Here is a 7,363-nt window from a genome sequence, read left to right on the forward strand (position 1 = left end):
TTTAACTAATTGTTTTAATTTTTAATTTAATTTGATTTCAATTTTAATTTTCAAAATTTAACTTTAAATTTTATTTTTAAGTTAATTAATTTTCGAAATTCCCTCTCTCTCATCTCCTTCTAATTATTTATTTATTTACTAACACTTTTCTTCATTTCAAAATTCGATCCCTCTCTTCCTCTTGGTGTTCGAATTTCTCTTCTTCTATGACTACATATCAGACATTTTCAGCTGGAGCTGAGCGAGGATCGGATTCTGAGACTCGAAACAACTCGGCACTTGCATCGGTGAAATAACGTATAATAGACCTGGAAATCAATGCTTTCTGGAATCTCTATACTGTGACATAGAGGATTCCATATTTTCTTTTCTGTTCTCTTCCTTTTCATATGAGCAGAAACAAGGATAAGAACATTCTTGTTGAAGCTGATCCTGAACCTAAAAGAACTCTAAAGAGGAAGCTAAGGGAAGCTAAAGCACAACTCTCTAGAGAAAATCTGATAGAAATTTTCAAAAAAGAAGGAGACATGGCCGAAAATAATAACAATGCAAGGAAGATGCTTGGTGGCTTTACTGCACCAAATTCTAATTTACATGGAAGAAGCATCTCAATCCCTGCCATTGGAGCAAACAATTTTGAGCTTAAACCTCAATTAGTTTCTCTGATGCAATAGAACTACAAGTTTCATGGACTTCCATCCGAAGATCCTTTTCAGTTCTTAACTGAATTCTTGCAGATCTGTGATACTGTTAAGACCAATGGGATTGATCCCGAGGTATACAGGCTTATGCTCTTTCCGTTTGCTGTAAGAGACAAAGCTAGAGCATGGTTGGACTCTCAACCTAAAGATAGCCTGAACTCTTGGGATAAGCTGGTCACGGCTTTCTTAGCCAAGTTCTTTCCTCCTTAAAAGCTTAGTAAGCTTAGAGTGGATGTTCAGACCTTCAAACAGAAGGAAGGTGAATCCCTCTATGAAGCTTGGGAGAGATACAAGGAACTGACCAAAAAGTGTCCTTCTGACATGCTTTCAGAATGGACCATCCTGGATATATTCTATGATGGCCTTTCTGAATTATCTAAAATGTCATTGGACCATTCTGCAGGTGGATCCATTCACCTAAAGAAAACGCCTGCAGAAGCTCAAGAACTCATTGACATGGTTGCAAATAACCAGTTCATGTATACTTCTGAAAGGAATCCTGTGAGTAATGGGACGCCTATGAAGAAGAAAGTTCTTGAAATTGATACTTTGAATGCCATATTGGCTCAGAATAAAATATTGACTCAGCAAGTCAATATAATTTCTCAGAGACTGAATGGATTGAAGGAATCATCCAACAGTAATAAAGAGGCATCTTCTGAAGAAGAAGCTTATGATCCTGAGAACCCTACAATAGCAGAGGTAAATTACATGGGTGAACCCTATGGAAACACCTATAATCCCTCATGGAGAAATCACCCAAATTTCTCATGGAAGGATCAACAAAAGTCTCAACAAGGCTTTAATAATGGTGGAAGAAACAGGTTTAGCAATAGCAAGCCTTTTCCATCATCCACTCAGCAAAAAATAGAGAGTTCTGAGTAGAATCCATCTAGCTTAGCAAATATAGTCTCTGATCTATCTAAGGCCACTTTAAGTTTCATGAATGAAACAAGGTCCTCCATTAGAAATTTGGAGGCACAAGTGGGCCAGTTGAGTAAAAGGGTCACTGAAACCCCTCCCAGTACTCTCCCAAGCAATACAGAAGAGAATCCAAAAAGAGAGTACAAGGTCATTGAATTAACCATCATGGCCGAACCTACAAGGGAGGGAGAGGACGTGAATCCCAGTGAGGAAGACCTCCTGGGACGTCTAGTGATCAACAAGGAGTTTTCCTCTGAGGAACCAAAGGAATCTGAGACTCATCTAGAGACCATAGAGATTCCATTGAACCTCCTTATGCCATTCATGAGCTCTGATGAGTATTCTTCTTCTGAAGAGAATGAAGATGTTACTGAAGAGCAAGTTGCCAAGTACCTTGGTGCAATCATGAAGCTGAATGCCAAATTATTTGGTAATGAGACTTGGGAAGATGAACCTCCCTTGCTCATCAATGAACTAAGTGATCTGGATCAACTGAGATTGCCTCAGAAGAAACAGGATCCTGGAAAGTTCTTAATACCTTGTACCATAGGCACCATGACCTTTGAGAAGGCTCTATGTGACCTTGGGTCAGGGATAAACCTCATGCCACTCTCTGTAATGGAGAAACTGGGAATCTTTGAGGTGCAAGCTGCCAGAATCTCATTAGAGATGGCAGACAACTCAAGAAAACAGGCTTATGGACTAGTAGCGGACGTGCTAGTAAAGGTTGAAGGCCTTTACATCCCTGCTGATTTCATAATCCTGGATACTGGGAAGGATGAGGATGAATCCATCATCCTTGGAAAACCTTTCCTAGCCACAGCAAGGGCTGTAATTGATGTGGACAGAGGAGAGTTAGTTCTTCAACTGAATGAGGACAACCTTGTGTTTCAAACTCAAGGATCTCCTTCTGTAACCATGGAGAGGAAGCATGAAAAGCTTCTTTCACTGCAGAGTCAACCAAGGCCCCCACAGTCAAACTCTAAGTTTGGTGTTGGGAGGCCACAACCAAACTCTAAGTTTGGTGTTGGGAGGTTCCAACCTTGCTCTGAACATTTGTGAGGCTCCATGAGAGCTTACTGCCAAGCTATTGACATTAAAGAAGCGCTTGTTGGGAGGCAACCCAATATTATCTAATTATATTTATTTATTTTCCATTGTTATTTTATGTTTTCTTTACGTTGATGATCATGTGAAGTCACAAAAACTACTAAAAAAATCAAAAACAGAGTGAAAAATAGAATGAAAAATAGCACACCCTGGAGGAGAACAGTCTGGCGTTTAAACGCCAGAAATAAGCATCTGTCTGGCGTTTAACGCAAGAAACAGGCACCAAACTGGCATTTAACGCCAAAAACAAGCATCTACCTGGCGTTAAACGCCAGAACAGAGCATAGAAGTGGCGTTTAATGCCAGAAACAAGCAGCAGTCTGGCGTTAAACGCCAGGATTGCATGTATAGGGCGTTTTACACGTCTAAAGGGTACAGGGATAAAAAATCCTTGACACCTCAGGATCTGTAGACCCCACAGGATCCCCTCAGGATCTGTGGACCCCACAGGATCCCCACCTAACCCTATTCTCACCACTCACATTCATCTTCTCTTCCCCATAAACCCCACCTACCTTCAAATTCAAAATATTTTCCCTCCCAAACCCAACCCTAAATGGCCGAACCCTAAACCCCTCCCCACTTCTAATATAAACCCATCATTCCTTCTTCTATTTCACTCAACACAACCCTCTCTTCTTCCACTTGGCCGAAACCTACTCTCTCTCACTCTCCTCCATTTCTCTTCTTCTTCTACTTCTTTCTTTCTTTTACTTGGGGACGAGCAAACATTTTAAGTTTGGTGTGGTAAAAGCATTGCTTTTTGTTTTTCCATAACCATTTATGGCACCTAAGGCCAGAGAAACCTCTAGAAAGAGGAAAGGAAAGGCAATTGCTTCCACCTCTGAGTCATGAGAGATGGAGAGATTCATCTCAAAGGTCCATCAAGACTACTTCTATGAAGTTGTGTCCAAGAAGAAAGTGATCCCTGAGGTTCCTTTCAAGCTCAAAAGGAATGAGTATCAGGAGATCCAACTTGAGATTCAAAGAAGAGGTTGGGAAGTTCTCACCAACCCCATTCAACAAGTCGGGATCCTAATGGTTCAAGAGTTCTATGCAAATGCATGGATCACAAGGAACCATGATCAAAGTGTGAACCTAAATCCAAAGCATTGGCTTACTATGGTTCGGGAAAAATACTTAGATTTAAGTCTGGAAAATGTAAGGCTGACGTTCAACTTTCCAATGATGGAAGAAAACGCACGCCCCTACACAAGAAGGGTCAACTTTGATCAAAGGTTGGACCAAGTCCTCATAGACATATGTGAGGAAAGAGCTCAATGGAAAATTGACTCAAGAGGCAAGCCAGTTCAACTAAGAAGGCATGACCTCAAACCAGTGGCTAGGGGATGGCTAGAGTTCATTCAACGCTCAATCATTCCTACTAGTAACCGGTCTGAAGTTACTATAGACTGGGCCATCATGATCCATAGTATCATGACTGGAGAGGAGGTGGAAGTTCATGAGATTATACCTCAAGAACTTTACAAGGTGGCTGACAAGTCCTCCACTTGGGCAAGGTTAGCCTTTTCTCACCTCATATACCACCTCTGCAATTCAGCTGGAATTGACATAGAGGGAGATATCCTCATTGAAGAGGATAAGCCCATCACTAAAAAAAGGATGGAGCAAACAAGAGATCATGGACCTCAACATGAGCATGAGGAGATTCCTTACCATGAAATCCCTGAGATGCTTCAAGGGATGCACTTCCCTCCACAAAACTATTGGGAACAAATCAACACTTCTCTAGGAGAATTAAGTTCCAACATGGGACAACTAAGGGTGGAGCATCAAGAGCACTCCATCATCCTCCATGAAATTAGAGAAGATCAAAGAGCTATGAGGAGGAGCAAGAAAGACAAAGAAGAGACATAGAGGAGCTCAAGAGCACCATTGGTTCTTCAAGAAGAGGAAGACGCCACCTTCACTAAGGTGGACTCATTCCTTAATCTCCTTGTTTATTATTTTCCTGTTTTTCGATTTTTAAGCTTTATGATTATTTATATTTGTGTCTTATTACATGATCATTAGTGTCTAAGTGTCCATGCCTTAAAGTTATGAATATGAATCCATCACCTCTCTTGAATGAAAAATATTTTAATTACAAAAGAACAAGAAGTACATGGTTTTGAATTCATCCTTGAAACTAGTTTAATTATTTTGATGTGGTGGCAATACTTTTTGTTTTCTGAATGTATGCTTGAACAGTGCATATGTCTTTTGAAGTTGTTGTTTATGAATGTTAAATATGTTGGCTCTTGAAAGAATGATGAAAAGGAGAAATGTTATTTGATGATCTGAAAAATCATAAAAATGATTCTTGAAGCAAGAAAAAGCAGTGAATACAAAAGCTTGCAGAAAAAAAGAAAAAAAAATTGGCAAAAAAAAATAGAAAAAGAAAAAGCAAGCAGAAAAAGTCAAAAGCTCTTAAAACCAAAAGGCAAGAGCAAAAAGCCAATAGCCCTTAAAACCAAAAGGCAAAGGTAAATAAAAAGGATCCAAGGCTTTGAGCATCAGTGGATAGGAGGGCCTAAAAGAATAAAATCATGGCCTAAGCGGCTAAACCAAGCTGTCCCTAACCATGTGCTTGTGGCGTGAAGGTGTTAAGTGAAAACTTGAGACTAAGCAGTTAAAGTCAAGGTCCAAAGAAAAAAGAAGAGTGTACTTAAGAACCCTGGAAACCTCTAATTGGGGACTCCAGCAAAGCTGAGTCACAATCTAAAAAGGTTCACCCAGTTATGTGTCTGTGACATTTATGTATCCGGTGGTAATACTGGAAAACAAAGTGCTTAGGGCCACGGCCAAGACTTATAAAGTAGCTGTGTTCAAGAATCAACATACTGAACTAAGAGAATCAATAACACTATTTGAATTCTAAGTTCTTATAGATGCCAATCATTCTGAACCTCAATGGATAAAGTGAGATGCCAAAACTATTCAAGAGGCAAAAAGCTACAAGTCCCGCTCATCTGATTGGAGCTAAGTTTCATTGATATTTTGGAATTTATAGTATATTCTCTTCTTTTTATCCTATTTGATTTTCAGTTGCTTGGGGACAAGCAACAATTTAAGTTTGGTGTTGTGATGAGCAGATAATTTATATGATTTTTGGCATTGTTTTTACATAGTTTTCAGTATGATTTAGTTAGTTTTTAGTATATTTTTATTAGTTTTTAAATAAAAATCACATTTCTGAACTTTACTATGAGTTTGTGTGTTTTTCTGTGATTTCAGGTATTTTTTGGCTGAAATTGAGGGACCTGAGCAAAAATCAGATTTAGAGGTTGAAGAAGGACTGCAGATGCTGTTGGATTCTGACCTCCCTGCACTCAAAGTGGATTTTCTGGAGCTATAGAACTCCAAATGGCGCGCTCAATTGCGTTGGAAAGTAGACATCCAGGGCTTTCCAGTAATATATAATAGTCCATACTTTGCCCGAGTTTAGATGACGTAAACTGGCATTGAACGCCAGTTCCATGCTGCATTCTGGAGTCAAACGCCAGAAACAGGTTGCAAAGTGGAGTTAAACGCCAGAAACAGGTTACAAACTGGCGTTCAACTCCAAGGAAGACCTCTACACGTGTAAAGCTCAATGCTCAGCCCAAGCACACACCAAGTGGGCTCCGGAAGTGGATTTCTGCATCATTTACTCAATTCTGTAAATCCTAGTAACTAGTTTAGTATAAATAGGACTTTTTACTATCTTTGTAAGGGATCTTTGATTAGTTTTTATGCTATCTTAGACTTTCATGGGGGCTGGCCATTCAGCCATGCCTGGACTATTATCACTTATGTATTTTCAAACGGTAGAGTTTCTACACACCATAGATTAAGGTGTGGAGTTCTGCTGTTCCTCATGAATTAATACAAAGTACTACTGTTTTTCTATTCAATTCAAGCTTATTCCTATTCTAAGATATCCATTCGCACCCAAGAACATGATGAATGTGATGATTATGTGACGCTCATCATCATTCTCACTTATGAACGCGTGCCTGACAAACACTTCCGTTCTACATGCAAACAAGCTAGAATGAATATCTCTTAGATATCTAATACAGAGGACCGAGTCCGAAATATTAGAATCTACGTGGTATAAGTTAGAACCCATGGATGGCCATTCTTGAGATCCGGAAAGTCTAAATCTTGTCTGTGGTATTCCGAGTAGGATCTGGGAAGGGATGGTTGTGACGAGCTTCAAACTCACGAGTGCTGGGCGTAGTGACAAACGCAAAAGGATAGTAAATCCTATTCCAGTATGATCGAGAACCGACAGATGATTAGCCATGCAGTGACAGTGCATTGGACCATTTTCAGAGAGAGGATGGGATGTAGCCATTGACAACGGTGATGCCCTACATAAAGCTTGCCATGGAAAGGAGTAGGAATGGTTGGATGAAGATAGCAGGAAAGCAGAGGTTCAGAGGAACAAAAGCATCTCTATACGCTTATCTGAAATTCTCACTAATAAATTACATAAGTATCTATATCCTAATCTATGTTTTATTTATCTTTTAATTATTAAAACTCTATATCCATTTGAATCCGCCTGACTGAGATTTACAAGGTGACCATAGCTTGCTTCAAGCCGACAATCTCCGTGGGATCGACCCTTACTCGGGTAA

At 39.7% G+C, this 7,363-nt stretch overlaps 1 non-coding gene across 1 annotated transcript; it reads right to left on the bottom strand.

The window, feature by feature from the left end:
• Positions 1-920: 920 nt before the first annotated feature.
• LOC148576407 (small nucleolar RNA R71) lies at positions 921-1,028 on the bottom strand. Its single transcript, XR_015903864.1, has one exon. It is a non-coding gene; the product is annotated as a small nucleolar RNA R71 (small nucleolar RNA).
• Between the last annotated feature and the right edge of the window lie 6,335 nt (positions 1,029-7,363).

This window comes from Arachis ipaensis, chromosome B1, assembly GCF_059453495.1.
Source record: "Arachis ipaensis isolate K30076 ecotype BB chromosome B1, ASM5945349v1, whole genome shotgun sequence".
NCBI lineage: Eukaryota > Viridiplantae > Streptophyta > Magnoliopsida > Fabales > Fabaceae > Arachis > Arachis ipaensis.